The sequence below is a fragment of the Dermacentor variabilis genome, chromosome 2, assembly GCF_050947875.1.
Source record: "Dermacentor variabilis isolate Ectoservices chromosome 2, ASM5094787v1, whole genome shotgun sequence".
NCBI lineage: Eukaryota > Metazoa > Arthropoda > Arachnida > Ixodida > Ixodidae > Dermacentor > Dermacentor variabilis.
In genome coordinates, this window is record NC_134569.1 from 3649298 (window position 1) to 3676273 (window position 26976).

At 44.6% G+C, this 26976-nt stretch overlaps 1 long non-coding RNA gene across 2 annotated transcripts in view; it reads left to right on the plus strand.

Moving 5' to 3' along the window:
• LOC142570796 (uncharacterized) overlaps positions 1 to 26976 on the plus strand; it is a 63440-nt gene that overhangs the window by 32005 nt on the left and 4459 nt on the right. The window contains exons 4-5 of one of the 2 annotated variants that reach the window (XR_012825678.1): positions 17507 to 17545; positions 17716 to 17808. This is a non-coding gene — a long non-coding RNA (uncharacterized LOC142570796). Of the gene's footprint in view, positions 1 to 17506; positions 17546 to 17715; positions 17809 to 26976 lie in introns of those variants that run through there. The other variant, XR_012825677.1, reaches the window with a different exon arrangement.

The window sequence follows — 26976 nt, forward strand, 5'->3', positions numbered from 1 at the left end:
CGACTAGAAAGGTCACGGTGTGTTTAAAAAAGCCCGTTTTGAATTCGCGCCGCTAATGATCCCTCTGGCACGAATATCTAACATGGTAACTGGAGCTTTTTTTCCATCCATATGGTCGATGCCGGGCCGTTGTTTGAATCACTGTAAAAGAAAATTGTCTGCATGGGGCTTAGGAATCGAATTTGTAAACAGAAACTAACATTTTTTAGCCCTCACGTCATCAGACGCGATCGCCAATGCTGCAGTAATTCAGCGTTTTAGCGATCTCGTTACCGCCGGTCATCAAAATAGAGAGTAAGGAAAGATACGAAGACAAGAAGGATGATTATACGAGCACTTAGGCATTCCTTTCTCTTCTCCTCGTCCCTTTTATCACCATGTCAAGTTATTATGAAAGCCTAAGGTGCGTTTAGGAGTCAACAAATATGTACAGAGATGCTCTGGCGCGTTAATACGATGGTTGTTTCTGTTGAATCTTGTTTACCAAATATATCTCCGCTGTTTCGGGGGATATTGTTCACGTGGAGACACAAAAAGGATGTATCACAGTAAAAAATTGGAGGACGCATAAGCTTCGCCTTCAAGAGTGTAACGCGATAGCGTTATCGCACCCCGTTCGCACCGCCCACTCATTCACTCGGCATGCTCTTGAGTCCCGCAAGGACACGCGGTGACCGCCGAGCAACGCAGCGTGCGGCGCGGCAACGAAACGTGAGCCTGAGCAAGCGGAACGAACCAAAGAACTCGTTGTCTCAGAGGGAGAAACGATCTACGCAAGCCAAACGTCGTGATTGGCAATGACAGCCGGGCCGCGGCGCGCCATGAAGGTGGAAGCGGCCATGGGGCTGGCGCCTCGACGGGATCGTCCTCCATCTAGCTTGGGAGCACCATGCAGACGCATGACTCCTCGCGAGCAGTACGGCACACATCGCAAGGGACGCTTTCCCAGCAGACGCGCTACGGCGCAGCGATAACGTCAGAGGCGTCCCGCATCGGACGCTGCACCTGGGAATCGCGCTGTGAGCGGAAAGAGGAGTCGCCTCGCCTAAACACGAGGGTTCGAGTGACGCACGCTGCAAGTTGGAAGGGGAGAGAGCTAGAAAACTTATTAAACGCAAGGGTATTGGTGCATCCTCACACCGATCCCCGCACGGCCCCAATGCGCTCAAAGAGCACGAGGTCGCGGGATCGAATCCAGGCCACGGTGGCCGCATTTTGATGGGGGCGAAATGCGAAAACATCCGTGTACTTACATTTAGGTGCACGTTAAAGACCCCTAGGTGGTCGAAATTTCCGGAGTCCTCCACTACGGCGTGCCTCATAATCAGAAAGTGGTTTTGGCATGTAAAACCCCACAATTTAATTTTTCAATGCGCTCAAACGAGACGAAGGCGAAAAGTGGGCGAGTGGCGCGCCAGCTGTCGGGGCAGCGCCGTACATTGCGAGGAGGGGGTCTTCTGTGTTTGCCTCAAGATGGCTTTGCGTGTGCGTCAAGCGCAGAAGAATGTAGCCGAAACGTACGTTGCTACTCGTTGAACTGCGACTTCTGTAATTTACATGCTCATAATTACCCATATACACCGCAGTATAACTTTCTACGGCACGTTTCTAAGGCAACACCGCATTCACTAGAGGCGCTTTTGTCCCGTTTCGAAGCATCGAACTCATGGCCGAGGGTCTACTTCCGGCCAGCGAGCCTGACGGACGTACGATAACAGGCTCCGTTGGAGCGGCTACAGCGACCATGCCTGGTCGCGGAAACAGGGCTATTGCATCGGATAACGAATACCAGGTCGTACTGCCTACTTTGCCTAGAGGTCGTTTTGTCTTTTCCTGCACAGGGACATCAGTGCCCGCCCATACCGGGTGGAAGATTTTCGCGAGGCGCTCGCTCTACTTTCGCTTCTGCCGAAATTTATCGCCTTAGCCATGAAGGCTGTTCCACATGCTGCGACTGCAACGACGAAAATTGGTGCTGTCGCACGCGTCGCAATGCGATTTTTAAAGGGCTCATATCACATGATTGCGATTTCAACAATGCGACTGGTGCGACGCCCAGGGTTGCTTACTGCCAGGTTTCGTGGCACACGCTGAATAATTCTTTTATTGCATTGAATAAAACGTGTGCACTATAATATTATTGACTTCTCTTGATCAGAAGCAAATAATATGTACGTTTACTAATTTAAAAACGTTAGTTAGGATTTGTCTTGGAGTGCGTGACGGCGGTTTCTGTAGTTCAGTTTGGCATCGCGCACGTAAAAAGCTGTTCGCAGTTGGTTCAGCGGATCTTTATTCTATGGTTCAGCGCTGTGTGTTGTCTTATCTACCTTCTATGACCGTTTCGTTCTGCCTGCGCTAAAACAATCTACAAGATGACCTATCGAAAAGTTCATATATCTACCCTCACCGTATATGCAGTATTCGGAATTCGGCTGCCACGAAGTTGCCGTGTCAGCCCAACAAGACCCTCGCGCTACCCGTGCTCGGCGTCAGCTTCTGGAGAAATGATGCGTGTATATTGCCCGTCATTGCGCATATGTGGTGCCTGCTCCTAGCCATATTCTTACGCCAAACGCAACAAGAAGCACCAACCCGATCGCCCGCGTGTGCCCCTGAACGAAGCCTCAAACGATCTGTGCGATTACGACGTGGAATGAAAATTCTGTTGTGAAATTCAACCTTAGCGCTAGCCTGGCTCGTCCATCGCCGTGCTTACGCTGCGATTATATATATCGCAGCCCCCTCTAAATATTTTTAAAGGTGCAAAAACCGACGCATCAAATGTTTCGAGCAGTTACGGTCACTTTTGTAGAAACCTGTACGTTGTAACATAGCATTCTAAAAACACGCTTCTCGTCCACTTTGTTGCCCCGTGCCTCGCGCTGGTAGTATACTCGGAACTTCTAACAAGAAGACCATATCAATACGCGCTATTCATAATGCAGGATCGTAGGCCCACGGCAGGCGCACTTGCCGTAGAATTTTTCAGCTTCCGCTCAGCCTCGCACGCCTCTCACGGTTAGCCTGTTTTGTGGAAATAAATATTATTATTATATTATTATTGTTATTATATATTACAGTTTCTTCACTGTAATTCATAGCAATCATCCAGACTTCTTAAGCTAGTCATGCATTTAACCTGTATTAGATCAACATTGTTACGACATGCTTATGGGAGTCATTTCCAACTAGATTGCTCAGCCAGAGAAAATACAAATGCAAGTCTCAATGTTTATTCCAACTTGGTATTCCTAAACAGATTATATTGGCAGAATGTTATGCCTGCTTGCATTTCCTGCAATTCATTGTTCAGAGCTGGAAAAACTCATTCCTTTTCTTGCTGTCGAAAGGCTCCTTCAATGTCGATAGTAGCTATAATTATTCATTTCGAAAGTGTTAAGCAATGACTATATGTCTAAGCTTATCCATGTGTTTTTGTTCCACGAACACAATTAAGTTTTCTCTCCCTCTCTCATTGACAGCCATGGAATGAAACCGTTCACTTTCATAAGTATCAGGATGCAAACATACTGAAGTTGGTTCTGAGCATTTGTCTGCATCCTATAGTGTGCATGTTTGTATCAAGTTCTGGTGTTACAATCACAGTGATCTACACGTATTGTTATATTGGAACAAACGAACTTATTTAACTTTGTTTTCAAATCTACAATGTGGCCATGCAGTAACGACTACATTAGTAAGCCCAAAAAGAACTGCAGATTCAGTGTACATGTTGGAATCTATGCAAAGTGAAGTTTTTGTCAAGTGGTCAATTAAATGCCGTTAAAGTAACTGCGATGTATGCACTTTGTCTTATTTTCAACAATCCAACATGTCAGCTTCTGCAAGGTTTGCTTATGCACCGCATAGGTCACAACCTTAATGTCATGTAATCTTTATGCATTACACTGTGCACAAACCACTACGAAACGCAAATGACAGTTAATCTAGATGCACGCTGAGAGACATCAACACAATGACGTTTGTTGAGCAAGGAATGGCGCGAGGTGTATACAGATGAATCAATGACATGTGCTTATGTACTTATTCATTTATATACCTCGCAGGCTGCAAGGTTGGAGTATTATGCAAGGGGCAATAAAAAAGTTGTTACAAAAGGAAGAAGGGCACAACATTAAGAAAAAAAGCAGTACCAATACATTGCACCAACTAGCCCAACGTGTTTTCCTGGTACATTATACAATACTTAACAAAAATTAACAGAAAAAGTTACTGCCCATGCACCCTGTACAGACGGTAAACCAGCGAAGCTGAAATGTGCGGCCCCGGTGTTTATCACTGCGTTAATTCCAATGGTTTATTCAAGTCTTTCTATATTATTAGTTATGTTTGTGTTTCTTAATGAGGTTATGCACATGTTTGCCTTGGGTTTATCACATTGTTTATTTGGAATGCCACACATAGCACTTTGCAAGATCACCATCATGGAAAGTGCAATGAGTGGTTCAATGTGTTTATCCAGCGGGTCCATCAAAGTCTGCCTGAATTATGTTACGCACTTGTGTTTTGTAATGCGTTAATCATAATGTTTATGGCTTAGCTATGCACTGTAGTTACCAAGTGACACACCGTGGCTGCACATTTTATTTAATTAAATACAGGGACACATTTTTGAACCTATTGGGAAGTCGGAGGGAGACTGCTACACGCGCGCTCTGCTGCTAGAGAGAAACGACGTCCCCATCGGTCTAGCGATTGGCCCACCACACCTTTGCTGTGAGATAATAATGACACCATGATCTTGTCTTAACCCCATCCCCCTCTGTGTCCCTTCCCTGCAGTAATATGTAGATAAATGTATGTTTTAAATGCATAAGCATTTCTATGTGTAGCCAACAAGAAATTTCTCCGTCTATCATGCAAGACGAATGCAATGGCTCACACCCCCTTAAACAATGGCTCATACCCCTACACTAGGGATTTTGGGATCGGACCATGAGTATTTTGCCTAGGCATATACAGCTTCACTGTAAAAAGAATGAACACCTTTCTGCTAGAGACCAAGGCGTACTAACAAATGAAAGTTTGGTGAACATGCCGAGTAAATGCTGGTTGACAAGCAATAAATCGAAGTTACACAAAAAGCAGAAGCAAAAACTGATGTGTGTTCATACAGATGCCAACAGAAAACGCATCCATCTCTGAAAGTGTAACAGAGGCCATGCTGACAAGATTCTCCCAGTGTATTTGCATCTACAACATCCATAATTTCTCTATGCAGCCGATCTCCACAGAATGCTAGCTTCTTCCTCTACAATGCACTATCCACATCTGAGCGTGCATTGTAGGGAAAGAAGCTAGCATTCTGTGCAGATCGGCTGCCTAGAGAAATTACGGAAGTTGTAGATCTAAAAATGCTGGGTTAATCTTGTCAGCACGGCCTCCGTTAGAAATGGATGCATTTCCTGTCAGGAAATGCACATGAATTTTTGCTTCTCCTTTAGGTCTGTGGTCAGTCTATTGCTTGTCAGCGAGCATTTACTCGGTGCGTACATTAAACTTTTGGTTGTTAGATCATCTCGGTTTTCTTGTTCGTCCTATGTGTTCTCTGGTGCCATTTTCAGCCAGGCTATTCATTTTTTTAGACTGCGACAAGTCACTTTATTAGGCCTTATGATGCTTCTGTTTACCTTATAAAATCTTTTATTTGGCCAATGTAGCAAGAATGTATAGTGTGAAGCAGCAAGAACAGGGTACGCTAACTTCTAATTAAAAGGTTTATTGTGAAAATGCAGTGATCTATAAAGGTTACCAGGAAGTAGTACAGCAATAAAACCTCGTAAAGGCTAGTGCTTGATGAAACCAAGCATAAAAGCGGGAAAGGGAGAAAATACATATAAACATTGTGATCACCAAGTGTGCATGTGGCTGCCTTCCAGGAAACTCATTTTTTTCCCAATGGCATGGAACTGGAAGAATGTGCTTGCATAAGCAAGTTGTCAGTCTGTCTATTGGAATAACAACAGTGTTTCTTGAAAGGTGCTGGCATGGAGCACTGGCAATTGTAATCATTTTTTCCTGCACTTGGAATTTTTCTGTATTTTCTTTCTGTAGCATTTTTATTTATGTTTGGCTGCATCAAGCACCAATTTTTATCTATCCTTCAAAGATGTCTTTCTTTTTCTGGGGAAAACTCGGGGAAGGCGGGAGATGGAAATCCAAGGCGATGAGCAACACGAGAACAAGGTGAAAGTAGGAGCCAACGTTCCCACAAGTGGAACTTCAAGAAGACAAGTCCACTTGTCGAAACGTTGACTCCTGCTTTCACCTTGTTCTCGTTTTGCTCATCGTCCTATTTTTTTTTGGTAATTTGCATAACTCGCCACATTTGTGTGTGTGTGTGTGTGTGTGTGTGCGTGTGCAGGCATGGATTTGGATGTGAAATCGAGCCCTTGGGCAGAGGCATCATTCTTCTCCTGTGAGGCCTCGTGAATTCATTAACTATATTGCAACAGAAATACGATGGACAAGAACGAAGTGAACACACAGAGCGCTTCGTTCTTGTATGTTGTCTATCAGTTGCACTTTAGTTAATAATGAATACACACAAACTCATCTAGTTCTCAGGTATGTCATGCTTATAAGCCCCCTGCAGGGGCGTCTGCGTAAGCAGGCGTTTGGTGTGTTGCGACACCACGTACCCGAACACACGAGGGTTGGACCCTCCCGCGTGTAGCCGTGCGCGGCTTAGCCGTGTCTGGGGAAAGGGGATCCTGGGGGTTGAGCCGACGCCGGGTGTTCGGACCTTTAAGGCCCCCCGGCGGAGGCAACACACCTGTTTGGCCTCTGCTTCACGTAGACGGCACCCTCGGGCTGATCCACCCGGGGAAAATCGGTAGTCGCCTCTTCCTGTCTCTCCCTCCTGGAATCTTCGCCCTTATCTCTCACTTTTTGACCTTTCCTGTCTCCTCCTCTCTTCTTTTTACTTCCTTTCTCCTGGCGGCAAGGGTTAACCTTGTGTGGCTATCCAACCTTGGGTACACCATATTCGGTTATAGTGACGGCGTACTACTGGCGTCGTGCAGACTTGTATGCAAGCTGTCGCGTCCTCTCGTCGCGCTCCGTGGTGGGCGGTCGGCGCTGTTGCCGAATGTACACATTTTTTCATGGAAACTCCTTTCCCCTCCCTTGCTGATCGCCCTCAGAAACGGGGGCGCACCGAAGATGTCTTCCAGCTTTTTGGACGCCAAACCCAGAACTTTCCCCGCTTCCACGTTATTCATTCTGAAAAGCCAAACAGAGCAGGGCGAAACATTTCACCATTCCTTGTCTCCAAGTCCTTGACTGATGTTTTTGGACCAGGTTACAAGGTGTCGAGGATGGCAAGCGGTGACCTCCTCTTGGAGCTCCGCGACCAGAAGCAATATGACAAACTACCGAAGCTAGTGTCATTTGAGGAGACCCACATAACAGGAACCCCGCACCGTACAATGAACACCACCCGCGGTGTTGTGTCGGATGATGACCTGCTTGAGCTGACTGAAGCGGAACTCCTTCAGCGAACAAAATGTGATCAATGTCAGAAGAATTAAGATGAGGCGAGATGCTAAAGAGATTCAGACGAAGCACTTAATAATCACCTTTGGTTCAAGTGTCCTGCCCGAGTCAATCGAGGCCGGGTACATCAAGCTCCGTGTTAGGCCGTACGTGCCAAACCCACTCCGTTGTTTCAAATGCCAGTGCTTCGGCCACAGCTCGCAGGGCTGCCGAGGCCGCCAAACTTGTGCTAAATGTAGTGCCGAAGAACACATCTCTGAGGCTTGTGAGAACGCTCTCCACTGTGTAAACTGTGACGGGGATCACGCCGCGTACTCGCGGCCGTGCCCCTCTTGGAAGAAGGAAAAAGGAATTGTAACGATCAAAGTAAATGGAATATATCGTTCAAAGAGGCACGCAGGCGGGTAGCATACCTGCCAAAGAAAACCTTTGCCGAAGTGGCGCGTCAGGGGGCAGCGTCACAACGGCCTCGGGCGGCTGTCCGACCCACAGGCAGTGAGTCGGCAGTTACGCCATCTGCCCCAGGGGCGGTTGCAGCTAGCGCTGCTCCGTCAACCGAGGAGAAGGGACCATCCACCCCGAAGGTGGGCGCAGCCGAGGCTGCCCCAACCACCCCGGCCCTTTCCAGTGCTGGCAACAGCCGGCGCAGCCAAATCCCTCAGGGAGCCCCATCGTCCTCCGGGCTGGTGGGCGCAGGGGTCTTGCCCTCCAAGGCAGGACTCTCTTTTGTAACTTCTCGCTCGCAAGAGCACGTGTCCGGCGCCTCACAAGAGGAAATGGACACTACACCTGCCCTCAAGCCGCACCAAACGCCTAAGGAGCGGTGAGGCTCCCTCGAACGCACCAGAAAGGGCAGAACCCCCGTTACAGGGCCTCGAAAGAGCTCTGTAACCTAAGGCATCACCTCCGTTTCCATACACACAGCACTTATTAACTTTAGATATGGACACACAAATTATTCAATGGAACGTCACAGGTCTTCTTAAAAACCTTGATGATGTACAAGAACTCATCCACAAATACAATCCAACAATCCAAAAGTGCGGTGTTTACAGCAAACACATTTAAAATCAAAACACACAAACTTCCTCCGACAATACACCATTTTCCGCAAGGACCGTGATGAGGCTAACACCTCGTCCGGCGGTGTAGCAATCCTTGCAGGCAAGTCCGTAGCTTGTCGCCAAGAAGCCTTACAGACGCCCCTCGAGGCAGTGTCAAATAGAGGGATTATTTTCAATAAGTTGGTAACCGTCTGTTCCATTTATACACCTCCAAGCTATCGCCTCCAAAAAACTGATCTCTATAACCTGATAAATCAGTTCCCGGAACCCTACGTACTTGTGGGTGATTTTAACGCCCACAACACGTTGTGGGGGGACGCGCGATGCGACGCAAGGGGCTGCCTTCTTGAAAATTTTATTCTGAACTATTGGCGGCGAGGAGTTATGGAGTCGCCATCTATCGGAAGCGCCTCGCTGGCGTAGTATGAGCGATCACATGGCGCGCTCCTCATAGGTTTTGCTGTCAGCGCTCACTGAAAACACCACGCGCGAGCTCTCCCGGACATTTCTGTAAGAACTTTCGAAACAAGAGAAGTTTCTTACTGTCTAAATAATAATCTTGGGCAAACTGAAAGCACACAATCATTTACAGACGCTATCTCTTTACCGAATACGTACAGTGAACGCCACTGCGCGCGGTCGCCGCGATGGAATCTCCCGAACCGGCTTCTTGCGTGAAAGGTAGGTAAACGCTGAGAGCAAACTATGTGAAATATGTTCTTATAGCGCTTGTATAACTAAATTGAGCGTAAAAGAACAAAGCCTCAATGCAGCGATCGCGCAGATTCGCAGCGACCGACTGCGCGTCTGCATGCTTGTCCGCGCAATGTTTCGCTTTCTCCGCGCGCGCATTTTCGCACCGTGCCATGAGCTTTAGGCCGCAGAATGTGAGCATTTGACAATATACAAGCAACCATTGTTGCGTGGGCGCTATCAGAGCTGTTCAAAAATAATTTCATTGTAGAGACTTCGACGCCTGTGATGTGCCGTCGCGACGATTCAATCTTTCTTTTCTTCTAAATTCTTTGACCTTTCAATACTATTGCTGGAGTTGCGTCGCACTGTATGTTTATCGGTGTCCTCAGCGTGTAATTTCCCGCTGCTGATTTTTAGTAATCCAGTGCATTAATTCATACCACAAACATGACCATATGCCATGCTTTTTTTAAATGTGCTTCTTACCGCTGCCTTTCCACTCCACTGAACTTCCCAATATCTATAGCATCGACAAGTTCATAGAACAAACCATCATGACATTAGTCGGGCAGCGGACTCGGGCGAGCGTCTCAGTACGCGTTTTCAGAACATCGCAGACCGGGCGCCTAGCAGAAATCTTCCTCGCATCTGTGCTTGCTGTATACCCGAGTTGTAGCCGATGACTGTTTGCCGGTTTTATGTTTCGCGAGCCAAGCTTCACGCAGCTTCTTGTCCTGCGGCTACGTGTGAATAATGCTGACACCGGCCTCCGTTATGTGCGTCCGGCCCTGCGACCATGTTGCGCGCCTTCAAAGACAGCCACAACCTATTGTAGTGCTTTCAAGCGTTGTAACGGAGACACTCGAAGCGGGAAAATTTCGCCACTAAATGAGGACCGCAGCGTACGAGGGAATTTAAACTCGTTTTCAGCTCGCTTCGGCGCGCTAGAAGCAGCCGACGCGGCCGCATGTCCACGTGATCCCTCCTAGCACGTCACGCCGACGGTGGCGCCAGCTTTTCCAGTGGTGGAGCTCGAGGCCAATAGTGCCTGCCTATTTAATAAGAAGGAACCAACATATTACAGCCTTCAACACAATTCATATTCATCCATAGACCTAGCAATAGGCTCTGCTTCCCTTCTGCCTCATCTTGAATGGAATGTGATAAAGAATCCTTTTGAAAGTGACCACTTCCCTATAACTTTAAAATCACTAACGCAGCATGACAACACTCCCCGGTTTCCCATTTGGAAATCAGCATCGGCTGACTGGGAGCATTTTAAAGAATCTGCTCATTTACCACTTGGCTTTATAAAAAATTTAGTATAGATGAAGCTGTCGCATGTTTTACCGCTTTTATTATTGATGCTGCAGAAAAGTTTATTCCGCAAACAAATGGTGGTTCACCTGAAAGACGTGTTCCCTGGTGGAATGATGAATGTAGAAATGCCCGAAAGAGGCAGAATAAGGCATGGAGGATATTGCGTAGGTCGCCGAATGCAGAAAATCTTATCGAATTTAAACACATAAACTCACAGGGAAGGCGCATATGGCGTCAGGCGAAGAGAGAGAGCTGGGTGAGGTTCCTTTCAGGTATCAGTTCTTACACACATGAGGCGAAAGTTTCGAATAGCGTAAGGAAGCTAAAAGGGCAGCAAATAAATCCGTTGTCTTTGGTGAACGATCAAGTAAATACTTTAGAAGAGCAGGCAGACACACTAGGGGAGCACTTTGAGCGTGTGTCGAGCTCAATCCATTATTCCCAATCCTTCCTTAAACATAGAGAAATAGAGGAACGTAAGCCAATCATAAGAAAATGCAGACAGAATGAACCGTATAACCGACCTTTTAGTATTGCCGAGTTGAGAGCTGCCTTGAACACATGCAGAAGCTCTGCGCTGGGACTTGACAGAGTCATGTATGACATGATCAGAAACCTACATACTGACACACAATTTACACTACTCAGACTTTTTAACACAATTTGGGCTACGGGATACCTCCCATCCACATAGAAGGAAGCGATCGTAGTTCCCGTTCTGAAGCTGGGAAAATACCCTTCCTTGGCGGCAAGTTACCATCCGATAGCTCTATTAAATTGTCTGTGTAAGCTCTTTGAAAAAAATGATAAATCGCAGAATTACACATTTCCTTGAGCTCAACAATATGCTCGATCCTTATCAGTGTGGCTTCCGAGAAGGACTGTCGACAACCGATCATCTTCTGCGCATAGAAGGAAATAGGCGCCATGCATTTATACATAAACAGTTGTTCCTATCAATATTCCTTGACATGGAGAAAGCGTATGACACGGCATGGCGTTACGAGATCTTGGGAGATCTGTCGGAAATGGGCATCCGTGGAAATATGCTGAACACAATTGAAAGCTACTTGTCAAATTGTACCATCCGAGTAAAAGTCGGTAATGCACTGTCACGTCCTTTTACGCAGGAAACTGGTGTACCCCAGGGAGGCGTGCTCAGCTGCACTCTCTTTATCGTTAAGATGAATACACTTCGTTCTTCACTGCCCCCAGCCATTTTTTATTCCGTCTACGTAGACGATATACAGATATGTTTCAAATCCTGCAACCTTACAGTGTGTGAAAGACATGTACAGCAGGGCTTAAACAAGGTGCCCAAGTGGGCAGACAAAAATGGATTTAAAATCAACCCGCACAAAAGTTCTTGTGTTCTCTTGACAAGAAAGAGAGGCTTGGTACCTGATCCCTGTGTAGAACTGGGTGGACAACAAATTCCTGTTAACAAAGAACACAAATTTCTAGGTGTTATCCTTGACTGCAGGCTTACCTTCATTTCACACATAAAATATTTTAAAGAAAAATGTCTAAAAACCATGAACTTACTTAAAGTTCTATCCCACACTACATGGAGTAGCGACAGGAGGTGCCTGTTGAATCTTTACAGGAGCCTAGTTAGTTCACGGTTAGATTATGGTGCCGTAGTATATCACTCTGCTGCACCGAGTGCGCTAAAAATGTTAGACCCCGTTCATCATCTGGGTATCTGCCTGGCCACTGGCGCATTTAGAACAAGCCCGGTGGAAAGTCTGTATGCAGAGTCAGACGAGTGGTCACTACATTTTCAGAGAACGTACATCAGCCTAACATATTTTCTCAAGGTTCGCTCTAATAAGGAACATCCGTCTTTTACAACCGTTAACGACTTGACGTGTGAAACACTTTTTCATAATAGACCCTCTATGAGACTTCCTTTCTCACTGCGTGCACGAGAACTTAGCACGGAAATGGATGTCCCAGTTCTCGAACATCACTTGATGCCTCCAGCTAAGCTAGTACCGCCCTGGGAGTGGCAGGTGATAGACTGTGATTTATCCTTTGTGGAGGTCACAAAGCATGCTCCTGACCTCGAAATTGCTATGCATTTCCGCGAACTTCAATCGAAATACTGCTGTACCGAATTCTACACAGATGCATCAAAATCACATTCTGGTGTATCTTATGCTGCTGTTGGTCCCTCTTTTTCTAAATCTGATGTATTGAACCCCTTAACGAGTATCTTCACTGCAGAAACCTATGCTGTACTGTCTGCAGTAAAACATATAAATCAATTAAAACTCGACAGAGCAATAGTATTTACAGACTCGTTAAGCCTTGTAAAAGCACTGAACTCTTTACAAAAGTTTACAAATCCGGTTTTCATTTAACTTTACTCACTCTTATGCAGCATTTATTTATCATATAGACATGTAATAATATGTTGGGTACCTGGCCATAGAGGCATCGAGGGTAATGTACTAGCTGACAAAATGGCCACATGACTCACACCACTAACCAATTTTTCTACGGCTGCTGTCCCTGTCGCAGATCTGAAGCCTTTCTTAAGAAAGAAACTGCGACAACACGGGCAACGCATGTGGGACGCAGAGATAAATAACAAATTGCATGTGATAAAGCCACGGTTAGGTTCTTGGCCCTCCGCAACAAAATCACGGCAAATAGATGTCCTATTCTGTCGTCTCAGAATAGGACACCCATTTGGGACCCGTCATTTTCTACTCACTGGAAATGTACCTCCAACCTGTGGCAGATGTGGTGAGAGGCTGACTGTGCTTTATGTCGTCTTGGAGTGTCGGGAGGCCGAAGCTGAAGGAAATATTTTCCTCTGGCCTACCGGTATTACATCCCCCTACACCCGGCAATGTTTCTTGGACTGCAACCGCTATTTAACACGAAAACAGTCCTCGGTTTCTTAAATGATGTGTTATATTACATGTTACAGGTCCATTAAATTCGTAGAGCAGCCTCGTTCCAGAGGATGCCCCTGCGATAACTGTTTTGCATAGCACATGCCTCCAGGCCCTTGTGTTTCAAGGGCTCTAAGGAGGCAGCAGTGCTCTAGTAAATTTTAGAACCAGATATATTCTATACTTCGTATAATTCTTTTCAAATGCATCCTAATCTTCGTAGTATACGTCACCTTTCACGGCCATAATCTTATTATACAGATTTTACGTAATTTAGAGCAACTATTTTAAGGCCCCTTTACAGCCACGTCACACCAATTTCATAGAGCTCATAACTACACTGCGAACCCATTACAAACGGCTTGGCGCTCTTTGACCATACATGACCCTTGCGCCATTAAACAACAAACATTCATGATTATAAACCCGCTTGTGTCCTGGAATATCTGCATGCCTATGTATCCTGTGATTTAATTTCTGGCCATGTGCTTACAAGTCGCGTGTCAATCTCCTGATTTTCCTGACAATCTTATGTGATGTGCAGGCCCAGACAGTTTCTGGTGAATCCATGCAGGGTGTTGTGCAGGGTGTAATCTGCACTACAAGTGCTGCTTTGATTGCTTTCAGTTCAGCTTTTCTAGGTGTACGATGACCTGGAATGGTACTCGCTTATATGGGGTTTAGTTTTGTGTAGTGTCATACTACTATTACACTGCTATTGCCAGATCAGTGTACTATATGTGCCTTATGTTTGCTTGCATCTTCATGATTAGCAACCTCCTCTGTGTGTTTGGCAGTTGCATATAGTCTCCTGGCCTAATTGTTTGCCCCCATATTTCACGGTATGGGCCTCTTGTGTTTCAAGTTCAGGTACTCCCGAGGTTATGTTTCTGAAGGGAGGGGTAGTCATCTTTGCATCTCATATGCTAGCTGGCATAGTATCTTGGGACGAGGTTCTGAGCTCTAGAGACAAAGAATTTTTGCTGCAGGCTGCAACTCTTCTCTGTCTATGTGCTTGTTCGTTAGCTCTTTCTCATAGAGGTCCTCAAGCATGGTAAAGTTGGAAAGACCTGTTATTACTACCCGATGCCTGTATTCGATGAGTTGTCTTTTTTGTGTGCTGCTGGTAATTCATACCGTACCATACCTTGGACACAATCACCGCATCTACGACTTTCCATAGTATCCGCTCGTCCACCCCATGATTTCGATATAATTCTTTTCACCAGGTGTGGAAGTTGCGTCCAGGCATTGCACAATTGTTTCACCGACGTGCTGGCTCTGCCGTCACGGGCTTACAGTTGCTGAGGATTTGTGGATGTTGACTTGCGGGCATATTTCTCCAGCTATGTGGATCACAATGTACAATCTGGGGTAGTTCTTGATTCTAGTCTTTCTTTTTTTTCCGACGTCGATATGAGCTGACTTATCAGAAAGCGAGAGGCCAGACTGGCCAAGGAAGTCTGCAGTGTTGTCAAGGGCTTGTTGCATCATTGTTGATTTCTGTATAAGATAACTTTCCCATAGACTGTAATACACCATAGGCTGTTATGTTTCTTGTAGTATGCCCGTGTTGTTGGTGTGAATAAAGGGAAAATCAGACATCCACCCGTTCGTAGAAATTGCTGCAAAGGAAACCCACACGGGTGCTTCGAAAGGAAAGCCTCAAAGTTGAAGAAAAATTCGTCCTGGTCCGGGACTCGAACCCGGGACCACCGCCTTTCCATGGCAGCCGCTCTACCATCTGAGCTAACCAGGCGGCTAGCAGATGGCTGAGCGAAGTCGAATTTGTCGACAACACGGTGCTGGTGTTGATGGTGCTGGTGCTGGTGTTGATGACAACACGGTACTGATGAGAACATCATGCTGGTGTGTGTGGGCCAAATGTACCTCCAACTCTCACCTGGAATTTTCTGTCTTTCAGGAAGTTACTGTTTAAGTGCTCTACCAGAAATGTTTTTGCTCATCATTCGTCTTATTAGAGTAGCATGAGGTACTGCTGTTAAAAGCCTCTTCACTCTCTTCATTCTTTCATAAGCGGTATTACACAATGTCCTGCAATAAAGGTTTTGCTGCTTATGGCCCACTCATATCTGCCAGAAGGGTCAACTCTTGAAAAAGGTTTTCTTTGTGCTATGTGTGCGACGTAGTATGAGCATTCGTGCCTTGACATTTATACATCTGTAGAACCAGCTTCCTGAGAGAGTACTTGCTATACCTGATCATGCTTATTTGTGCAGTGCTGTTGAACAATACATATTGATGCAATGAATATTTACACACTCGAATTATCATGAAAGATGATTGTTTTACAATTCTGCCCTTTGCTTTCTATTGGTGTTAGATTTCGCATAAGCATGCCCCACTATGCAATAGTATTCTGAAGATAAGCGTTCAATAAAAGGTGATGAACTAAATGTAAGTGCAAGAGCTTTTTTTTTACCTATGACTCCCATCGAAATGCGACTTCCATGGCTTGCAAATCAACCCCTCGCCTTGTGTTACCAGCAGAATGCTATAGCCACAGTGGGGGGGGGGGGGGCAGGTGAACAAATTGAAGAACAATATTTCTGTCTATAATTTTTTTTTCTTCCCTGTATGTAAGTAAAGTTTGGAATAAGTTTGTCATTGCAAGAAAGCCCAGTTTGTGGTCCTTTATTGAATAAACCACATATTGTGTATAGTTGAAATGCCGAAATTTGTTCTAAAATCCTCGGGTGATATATGTTCTTGCAAGTAGCATGGTATTTCATTACTTATAAAGATAATAATCGCAGCGTATATCGTTATATGGGTTTACACACCAATATATGTGATCACAAAGTTATTAGAAACTTACTAGAAACATGTAAGGCATGAATGTTTCTGCACACTTGATCAGCTGTGAACGTGCAAGAACTGCCTGTACTGGCTTAACTGGCTGACTTCGCTGCACAGTTTTGATTTACTTTTCTTCAGCGTGTCGTTTTATACTGTTTTATCCCCACAAGAACAGGCCGTTTGCCTGCTTTTCGCATTGTTGCACTAGTTCTACATGATTGGGCAGGAGGGTGCGTTGTCACTGTTCCACTATAGCAAGCAATTTACTTAATCTACTAGCTCTACAGTTAATTATCTTTCAAAGCAAGTGTTAATGCAGTTGCAGTAAGGATACAAAGTCCGCAACATAGTCAATGTTTATTGGTTTCTGTGCAAGAAAAAAAATTGTCCAGAGAAGAGGTGCAACTTAACGTGCATTTAATATTTTATTCAAGCCACGGATTTAATGCTATCGTAGCAAATTCATTAGGATTAGGCCGTTTTGATTGCGACGCACGCGGCCCCTCTGAACGCTCATCGTCATGCAAGTCTTGAGGGCCTTTTGCGAATTCACCACACCACGAGCTCGCACTTCTCAAAGCGAAACACCTTTCCCAATATGTGAGATGCATTTTCCTGTCGATTCCGATCGGTATTTCTTCCTTGCTCCATGGTATTCGAACTATCTTCAACTACTCACAGCAACGCCGTGCCGCGGAGCTACCGGCAGATAAGGCCGGGCTGGTCCAAGAAAGGTCCACCGCTAGGAATGGATATGTTGACTTCGCATTTGCGGACGTAATGTGGCTGAAAAAATAATAGGTACGAACACTTTCTGATTCGACCTTCTATAGTCCTTTAGCTCGTTCCATGGACGAACCACAGGAGTTAATCTCATATTGCCTCGCGGTGTTGACACTGGGCAGATCTATGCCTCGTAACTACAAGGATTGGGGATATATGGTCCCGAAATGGCAAGGTACCGGCGACGCTCGCCAGTCCCACTAAAATTGTCTCGTTACATACGAATGTCTCGTTGCATGCTGGTTGAAAATCCATGCATTAGGCTTCAGCGTCACGGTAATTAGGAGATGGTTACTACCCGTAGCATCGGGTAACATGCTCATACGACCATACTGAGACGATGCAGCTTACAAGATAAACTATTCTGATATGGTGAAATTCTCTTCTTTTTTCCAGAACGGTGGAGCTCACAAGTGAAAATGAAAGCACGACAGTGTAAGTTACTACCTTGCTTCCAACATTCTAGGTATTCTTGTAAAACCTCTGAGTAAAGAGGAACAAAGGACTCTTATTTTCTTAGTTTATGAGCCGTCAAACCACTGAAATGTCACCGGAATACTAGTTCCCTACTTCTGATTTCTTATTTTTACCTGTTCCTAAGGCAGTATATCCATTGCGAGGACATGGTCACACCAGGAGTCGAACCCGACTACATTGCGTGCCAGCTGAACACTCTAACGACTACACCACATCTCTACGCTGACACGGAGGATTCACATAGCTATTTGTACATACATTTGTGCTTCCGAGGCCGTGGTTTTATGTCGACTGTTAATCGTTGGCGATCGTGTGTGGTATACCTACAAGGTCCTTCTTTATCTGCACCAATTTTTAAAGTTAGAAAAATATAAATCACGGGAACGTTATGGTTACCATTGGAGTGTACAGATTAGAAGCCTTTAGATACGGAGCGATTTCCGCGCTTACGCTTGTAATTAGTGAAGTTACGGTAATTAACTGTCCAATTGCCAACAAGAGGTGGCTACAGCAAATGAGCACTTTGGGGCTCATCCTTGACACGACCTATCCCAACAATCAAAGGTTGAATAGCGGAAGTCATGTCAGAGATACACGAACAATTAGTTCCCCTTGGCAGGTAGGTTCCTTGAAACCGGAACTGGCTGGAAAAAAAGCGTCTGTGTCATCGATGTCGGCACGCCCCCCCCCCCCGCCCCCCCCCCCCGACCTATCGTCGCGATTCCGAGGTCACCGCTGGTCCACCCCTGCGAGCAGCTTGCGTTTTCTCCTTGCTGACTGCTGCGTCGACCTAGCGCTTCACTGCCGGCGGACCGCCAAATTTACTTCTGGTGGTGAAGACGCATCTTATCCGGTAGAGATCGTATAAACTGGTGGCAGCAATGGTATTCGAATCCACGCCTCCGAAGAGATTGAGCTGGTATCATTTCGACCGGGTGAGTTAGGTGTTCACCGCAAAAATCAGGAAACGATGACGAAGCCAGGCATCGTGATGATGAAAAAAAAGAGGAAAGATTATATTCACTTCAGCGGTCGACTTTGCAAAAGCATTTGATAAAGTTTCGCACTAAAAATTGTTATATAAGATTAATCCGGTCTTTAAAAATCACTCACACAATGGTTTTCTGCTTATATATCCTCCCGTCAACAGTGTGTAACTGTTAGAGGTTGTCAGTCCAACATACTTCCCATTGCTTCTGGCGTACCGCAAGGCAGCGTCTTAGGGCCACTCCTATTTTTGATCTTTATTAATGATTTACAAAGTAACATTGATGTTCCATTAAGACTTTTTGCAGACGATTGTGTGATGTACAGTACCGTAAATACAGTTGATGATCAGATTAAATTAAATTAAACCTGCAAAGAATAGTGAAATGGTGTAACGACTGGCAGATGGAGTTAAACTTTAAAAAGTCTGTGTTCATATCAGTAACTAGAAAGAAAAATGTTCTTGCTTACAATTATCAAATCAACGGTCATATGCTTGAAAGAATCAATCAGTATAAATACCTAGGCATAACATTTACATCAGATCTACGATGGAATACCCACATTGAAATTGTCATTTCCAAAGCTTTTAAAACACTATGGTACCTGCGGCGCACTATGCACAGTGCTACTCCGGATGTAAAGTGCCTCGCTTACAAAACGCTAGTCAGACCGATAATCGAATATGCTAAAGTAATATGGTATCCTCACACAGCAACTAATCGTCACAAGCTTGATAGGATTCAGCGACTCGCTGTAAGGTTTATCTTTAATAAATACCGCCGGAACCATTCTTCAACAGAACTCTGCCAACAAGCCCAACTACCTATGCTAGAAACCAGAACCATATATGAAAGACTAAAAACTCTTTACCTCATTATCAATAATTATCTTAAAATAAATAAATCAGATTACTTTGAGATCAAAACTAATGAAACATCAAGGCATCGTCATAGTAAGTTTATCCCATTACCGACTATAAAAAATAATTGTTTCAAGTTTAGTTATTTTCCCCGAACTTGTAGAGACTGGAGCTCTCTTCCAGATTCTGCTGTTCGGTCGACATCATTAGCTGAATTTCTACGCCACTTAGATAATTTCATCTATGGCACTAGCATAGGGCGATGAGGTCAGACTGCTGCTGTATAAGATTGCTGTTCTGATTTCTGAGTGATGCATTTTTGTTGTTGTTTATGTGTGCATTTCACGAGGTGATCTTTTTTTTTCCTTAACCAATGTATAACTATGGTTTTCAATATGATCTGTACTGCTTACTTTGCTGTTCAGTTTCGTTTTTTTTTCCACTCCTGTTACAGCCTCTGCATGAGGCTGACAGTATTAATAAATGAAATGAAATGAAACATGGTTGTGACTCTTATCCGTGTCCCGAGTGATTCTAATTAACACGACGGCCAGGACGGCCCTAAACAACTCCTTGCGTTCTTGTGGTCGTCGACGTCTTCTTGGGAAGCCTGTGGAAATATTAGCGCTTTCTTCACCTTCTGCCGTCGACGAGCTCCTGGCTTGCGGATTTTCTTCCCTTCGTCCTTCCCTTTGTGTCTGCTCAGGGAATATAGGTGGAACACTTTTTCAGTGATGATGGCAATTATGTCCACACGGGGACGCCCGCTTGGACGTTTTTCACACTTGGCTGGTCGATCATACAGGGGTGAAGACGGCCTTAATTCCCCCTTGCGCTCTTGTGGTCGTCGATGTCTTCTTTGGGAGTCCGTGGTAATACTAGTGCTTTCTTCAGGTTCTGCCGTCGGCGCTTTCCTCAGGGAGTTCTCGATAAGGATCCTGTCATCGATAATTGGCCACTTCATGACGGTCAGGAGGGCGACGTTGCTGTCTTGGAGCGAAGTGAATAATGAGGCGTGAACATCAACTGTGACAGCTGCATGTTGCTGGTGGAGTATCCCCCCGTTGCCAGATGTGGTAGTCGATGGCTTCTTGGAAAAATTAGTTCGATCATAACGATGCCAATAAAAAATGCTGACTGTATTAAAGTGGACGCGCTATATTAAACGGGCACGATTTTATTCTGTGTCAGGCAAAGTAAGGTGTGCCAGGAAGTGGATGCAAGCTGGTGAGATGGAATGCATGCTTGCATACTTAATTATCTCAAAGGAGCGAATTAATTTGGATTAAGGTATCGTGTACAACACTTGAGTGCTTGTGCCATCGTTATATTCGTTTCATCCACTGCCCCCCTATATACGCAGTTATTAAGAGCATAAGTTTTTCTCTTAACACCTTAGTATTATTTAGCGGGATGTCCACTTCATTTATGTACACAATCTGAAAGCATGATGCACATTCATGCAGGCACGTTCAAGCAGAAAGACTCTAGCAAGGAAAATATTTTTAAAGGAGAATGATTTGTTGACAATACAACAAAGTGCGCAGCACAGTGTCACTGTGGATTGTTAACCTAGAATGAAGACCTATATACCAAGCTGGGACAGTAAAAAGTAAAAGACAAAATGAAACACGAAATACAAAAGCAGATAGGCAGTGTTCGAACCTACAGCGTTTAAAATGCGAAAAAAATAACGCATGAACTTCCATGAGCTTGTGACCAACAACAGTTGGCACTCTCAGTTCGTCGCTTTCTCGTTCATTGAAAAAAAGTTTGTTTATACTCAAATCGTGTAGAATAGAAGATCAGTAATATATCAGTAACAGTACACACATACGGCCCAAACTGAGTGTAAGGTCCCACTTTCTATAGAAAGGTTATCTAATGAGGAACTTAGCGAAGTGCTCGCAGCTAATGAAAACCTAGCTATCCATGACTAGTATGAAAAAAAGAAAAACTGAAAGTGCTGCAAGGAAATTTACGTATTTGAATAGAATAATTTTCTGGGAGCAAAACAACATAAAAAATCTTTTGTACTGCGAAGCAGTGTTTGGGTGAGCGCAGAGATATGCAAGTGAAGTTTTTTACGTATACATTGCCAATAAGAAAACATAGCTTTTTAAATCTGCATTTCATTTTGACATACTCGCTTCGCCATCACAAACACATCAGATGTCCTTCGTGTACTTTCAGATTTATTTGTCCTGATAATTCCTGGCCCTCTAGGTGATCGTCGTACCTGGAAGAAAAAAAAATAAATACCACTTAATTTTAGACAATTCCTTAAACTTTTTCCCCTTGCCCTGTTAGGGCTATGTTTTGTCCAATAGTTGTTCAGCGCAATATAGTAGCGATCTTACACGAAACAGGTCTCAGTGTTAACCGTAAACTCCTGAGGCTGCGAAATAACGATCCGAGATATCTTATGTGACTGTCCTCATTGTGGCGTGACTAATGAACCAAAGTTGGCTGCATTTAATTGCCACTTGTTGGGAGAGAGAACCATTGTCCAGGCTGTGCTCATCACCTTTGCGTTGCCGTGCTACTTGATATGAGGGCTGTTGCTTTAGTGCGCTGCATGACATCGATGCGCACACATTCATTTGCTTTTTATTTTAAATATCGGCTCTCCTCTTTGCTTTCATTCCCTTTAAATCCTTTCCCCAGCCCAGAGTAAGTCGCTTGCATTTACACTGGCTAACCAGCCTGTCTGACTATCTTTCTTCCTTCTTCCTCAAAGAGCACGTGTCAGAATTATAAAACTGATCGGATGTAAAAGGCGCTAAGACGATGACGGACAATCCAGTCTAGTCAATATAGTCAAGCTAGTCAAACGCAGCATTGCTAACCCGTGCCTGCTTAATGTTTTTCAAGAAGTCGTGCCCGGATTGAGTTGCAAAGTTTTCTTATGCAGTCTGAACGACTAGAAGAGGCAGGCTACCCACAACTTGTGCTAGTTTCTTAAGCAGAAAAATTCTGGAGAATCGCGAACCCGCCAACTGGCCGAGGAGCCACCTCGCGAAAAAGAAAAGGTAGCCGTCATGCCTTACATACACTGCGTGCCGCATAATTAGAATAAGCTTGCCAAGGGAGCTAACGTGAATGTGGAATTCGCTGCCCCGTGCAAGGTTTCAGAGCTCTGCAGAATGACCAACCATTCTTTCCGCAGGGCACTGGCCTGTGTCATAAATAACGAAAGCAAATGTGTCGATTGTCAAGCAGTAGTCGCTTCGATAATTCCTCTGTCGTAGTAGAAAGTACATGGGCCAAACCGATCAATGCCTGAGTTATAGGCCGAGGCAGCATCAAAACAATGTTAGAAATGGGGGAAGGGACCACCTGGCAATTCATTGTAGAGATTGCAAATGTAACGCTTGCGTTGTGGTGGCCAGAATCCATGACAAATTGGTCATATTAGTAATTCAGGCCAAAAGAATCACTAGGCAGGTTATAGGTGTGTGTGTTGCATCAATCTCATTACCGCAAAGAACCTGAACCTTTACCTGAACGCGAATGTGCACAGGTGAGTTGTGATAGCACCCCCTGTATAAAATAGTGGCGTTTCTTCCTGATTCATCATTGTCCGTCGGCGTCGTCTTCACGCCTTTCAAATCAGATCATGCTCGACCCATATGCACAGCTATCCATCCAAACATTGTAAAGCTAGGTGTCGGTGATCTACTGCAGAAAGCAGAGCATTCTATATGACACGCCTGTCATGTGTGGCAGTCATAACAGATTGTGAACGACATGCTAATGTGTCTGACCTTTGAAATTTCAGCACTGCACTTGAAGTTCACTGCCATTATTAGCACCAAAATCCACCCTAACTTAATCTAAGTAAAATGAGCGCATACGTAGTGTAAACGAAGTATTGAAGCTACGACAATAGATGAACACACGTAATGCTCTGAGAAAGCAACTAAAGCGAGCAAAATACGCTCATTTACGTTCTCCACGATCTGCACAAACGCATTTCACGTATACTTGTGCTCTTCGAAATCGACTCTACGTGCTCGGGCTTGTGCTTTATTTCATAGTCACATTTCTTCACACTGGCAGGCAATAAACATTTCGTCCATAATGTCAGCTGGCACTGAGGAGTACTAATTAGTGGCCCTCACACTTACTGGCATTCAGCTGCACTTCCGTTCATCTGTACTCGCCTAAGCTAACTCAGTGACTTCCCACTCTTGCGAAATCAGCAGAAATGAGTGAGAGGGCTCTTGAATGTGTGTATACCAGTAGAGATATTACAGTGCGTGGAAGTGCTTCAATTTCATCCGCATGCGAGCAATATTGCACACACTTGTTTCTTTCTGTGCCCTAACCCACCTTTGTGCTGGCAAAATATCAGCTTTTTCTTCGTGTGCTTCATCATCAGCATATGATCTTTGAGCACTGCAATGAACGGCCATTCTGGGCCTGATTTTCACTTACCGGTGCTTTGATCCACTCTATATTTGCACTGAAGAGCCGGGAGTTTGCTTTCTTCTGCGTTATTATTAGTGTCTACCTTTCATACTTTAATCCTGTATAGAAAAAGAAAATCAGTTGCCTGAGAATGAAAGGAAATTGCAGAAATTTCGTAACTCGAGAAACAAAACGTCTTAAGAAAGGCCTTATTAAGGCCAATTTTGAGGCTAGTGGCTACCTCTTAGCTGAAAATCAACACAATACAGCAATCACTCGAAAAAACCAAATGGACAACATGTCTTTTTGTGTGTTCTTTCATTGTTTTTTTCGCAATGCAGCGCTGTTTTCTGATATTATGAAATCACGCAAGTGCTGAAGCCCACAGATTTTTTTGTCTGCAATAAAACTTTAAACTGCTCGCGCGATGTTGGATCACGTGCCGTTGAAATTTCGCCAGTGGCATAGAACTTCGTCCTTCTACACTTAACGATTGTACTGCTCCTCTCCAAGAGATATTGAGACAGATTATGCTTCTAGCGCAAACCAACACTTCGATGCTGCTAGGGTGTCTGAGTTAAATGGTAATTTTTGCGTCAAGCAAACTTTGCGCTAATGTGGGCTTTGGACTCCAGTGAACTCGACGCAATGAACAGGAAAGCCAGAAACCCCCGCAAATCCACATGTTAAGCAGCGGAAAGTGCGTAACACCAGAAAATTATTCAATACCGTCGTTCAATAAAGTTCAATTACCAAATGCAATGAATTTATGTCGCAAAGTTCATGCAGGAGATGAAAAAAAAATGTTGAGATTTCATCGTTAGAACGTTTGTGCGCGCTCCCGGCGCTCTTAGTTTTGAAATTGCCTAGAGTGAGCGTAGAAATTAGATGACTAATATCCCATATTAGGTGCTACTTCCAAATTTTTAATAGTGGGGACTGCATCAAAATGTGACGGCGTCCTACTATGCTATGTAAACAACTATTGCCAAGGTTCTAATAGGAAAGTTAATTATATAACAAACAAGTGCCGCCGATCAGTCCGGTTCGGCACAGGTGTGTATGGGGCCAGTTCTGGCTGCCCGCAGGGTAAAACCTCTCCGCAACGAGTTCGGCTTCTTACTTCTAGCTTAACGCGTGAATAACCGTCTTAACATACTCAAGAATTTTTTCTTAATTAGTCTTCTGGAACTCACGTTATTAGAGTCAAAGTATGTCCTCCTCGTGTAACTAGCAACTACGCTGCAAGAACGCCGCGTTTGCTGTGCTGGTAGCCTTCTGTGTAAAAAATGCTTATAGCTTAAAATAACACCCTGTATTCATGGGATTAGTGCTGATTCTATCACCATCTTAATTATTTTTCTTCCAAACGCGATCTTTAATATATGTAGTTAGGTGGTTACCTTCCTTAGTTTAACGAATGCCTTTTGTTCACTGTTAATTTTAGGTTTACTTAATCAATCTTAAATTTCGACGAGGTGTGCCATAGTACTCCTTATTTCCATTTAGAATTAGCAAATTTCCTCCTAACCGGTACAGTCTTTCTAAAACACAGTTTCATTTAACCCTTTATACGGGACTCGCTTCTCTGCTGTGTACAACTTTGTCGCCAGCTTTCTTGAGCGCTTTTTACTGTGCCCATTCTGCCGTGTGCATGCTTTTGAAGTTTGGATATTTGTTCAATACTCTCACCCACTTATTCAACCCTGCTGTGGAGCGTTTCTTCAAAACTAATATTGATCTGCACTTCTCTGACTTTTCTGGTTGTTTTACGTGCCTCTCTGTAATGCCAAACTGCCCACCAACCTTCACCGAAGTTCGAAACCTCACATGCAGGTCCTCCCACTTTTGGCACGGAATGGCAGTTGCGAAGGCCTAGCGCTGGCATCTTTACCAGTTTCCAAATTTATCGCACCGTCTCAATGTATTATAACCATCAAAGTGCTATGTTTTACCTCATTTCCGCGTCTCCTTTATCAGATTATATTGGAGAATATTTGATTAAGACTTTTTGTACAGGTATACGTTCAGGTTTCTAATTTTCCTACAATGGGTATTACTCGTTGAATAATTACCGCCGAGGTTACTGTCTGTTCGAATAAACTTAATATTGCCGGAGTTCTTGGTATTAAAATTGGGGCAGTTCTTGTCGCTTCATTGCCACTGCTGTTCAGATATGTCTCTATAATCTTCCAAGTTGTCCTCTAAAGGTACTACGTCGTCCATATTCTTCAACCCATTGACTCTCTGTGCATCATGTTCCCGTTGTGAGTGTAAGATAAATTCAAACGTAAGTGAACATTTTCCTTATTTATTAGCATACTAGCTTGCTGAGCTGCAACTGTACCAGTTCTCTCTCCTGCTCTGGATGGTCCATTCACGAACGTACCACGCCATGCATACAGACAAGACCTGCACCATATGCCCCCACAGCCTCCTCTGTCTTTGTCACAATGCGTTTTTTCCATTTGGTAGGAAAGTTCGCATTCCATGAGAGCCACACCACGGTGCCCCATCTTTCCAATAATACCGTTCTGGCTCTTTCGTAGAAAAAGATTTTCACTACTAACTTCTACCTAATAAAAAAACAGAAAGATGATGCAATCAGTGAGCAGAAATGAAACTAAACTGTTAATTCAAGTAAGCCAATATAAAAACTATCGAGTGGTGTTCTGGAGGAATTAATGAAGCTCTCGGAGAGTCGCATAGCTAGCAGCAAGAGGTCACACAGCGCAGGGAATCCAGGCACACGGCTTCGGCCAAACTTGTCGTTGTCGTATCCCTCGAAGCAGTGACTATTTCTCGTTCTTCTCCAGTAAAATTATCTTCCCGGAGAAGAAGACCCCTCCCGCGACCTACGGGCAGAATAGCACAGGTGCATCGATGTAAGGCTTTAGTTACTGAACGTGCACGATTTCGAGGCCTTGACGGCGCTTATCCGAAGGTGGCTCAATGCGTTCTACAAAATAGTTCACAGAAGACGTTTCGCTGACTACATGGTAGGGATCCTGGTGTTTTGAAACGAGTTTGGGTGAAAGTCCAGGGCTGGCAGCATGAACTCAAAGCCAGACTAGTGAGTGAGGGGCGTATGGTGAAGGAGGAGTAGGAATATCCCGATGGTGGTTCT